Below are 1,214 nucleotides of genomic sequence, written 5' to 3' on the forward strand. Positions count from 1 at the left end.
TAACATATGAGTCATCTGAAGGTGATTGAAACAGGCTTTAGATTTCAAATTTCACAAGCCTGCAACAGAACTACAGTAGCAGCCATTCAAAATGGCCCTTCCCCAGTCAAACACCAGCCAACTTCCAGCCTCTGTAGTGACCCCCTCATTCTTCTGGGTATGCATATTTGTTTTACTCTGACTCCACCCTTTCACTGAATTACAGGGTCTGACCAGGAGGCACTTCTCTTTAGATCTTAATGTCCACAAAATATGAAAGAAATAATAATTTAGTACAAGGATTGATTTAAAAAAAGAAAAAGATTCTTAGGGGACCAGCCAAGGACCCATAAAGGAAAGTGGGGAAATCTTGAATGGCTGCTACTGTTATAATATGGAGAAGAACTTTTTCCTAAGGGTTATGCATTTTATGAAATAATGACCAAAAGTATATCTCATAGATCTGCCTGTACTTAAAATGGGCCGAAGTATTGGACGCCGTAGAAAGTTTATTTGCTCGGTTTGCTGGGGGCACAACTCTCCTGTCTCCATGGGTCTGTTCTTCTGCAGCCTGTAGAACCTTCTGCCGCACCTTAGAAAACCCTTTTCAGCTGATTTTCTTGACATCTTTGTTTTATTTTATTTTTTTAACGGATCTTTATTTAACTAATTCTGTTCAATAGGTATACCAATAGGTATAAATATTTATTAATAGTTCAATTCAGTTTGTTTATATAGCACCAATCAAATGTCATCTCAAGGCCCAGATTTTCTTGCAATACATGCTCCTGGGTGAGTCTGCGGCGACGACCTGCGCTTGCAATTTGTCGTCGACGCTTCAGCAATCCCTCACACCAAACAGGTATGTGGCTGCAGTGGAGAGGAAAACTCCCTTTTAACAGTAAGAAGCCTCCAGCAGACTCAGTGTGACCATCTGCTAAGGCCGACTGGTATCAAGGAGACAGAAGCAGGCAAAGAAAAAGAAGCATAGATACAACCAAATCCAAAGGCGGCTCCATCCAGGACAAACGCAGCCAGGAAGACAAGCTCCACTGTAAAAGAAACGGGACTACTCTGGAAACAGGCCAAGCTCCAACATCTATAAACAAAGGATGGTGTCACAGCCAGACAGACAAGACGAAGCTACTATGATGAGAAATGGCAGAGACAACAAAGTTATGAGTGGATCTTGACAAATACTCCAGAATGGGAGAATAGATATAGAATGAAGTAGA

This window comes from Cyprinodon variegatus, unplaced genomic scaffold (assembly GCF_000732505.1).
Source record: "Cyprinodon variegatus isolate N-32 unplaced genomic scaffold, C_variegatus-1.0 Scaffold58, whole genome shotgun sequence".
NCBI classification, from domain to species: domain Eukaryota; kingdom Metazoa; phylum Chordata; class Actinopteri; order Cyprinodontiformes; family Cyprinodontidae; genus Cyprinodon; species Cyprinodon variegatus.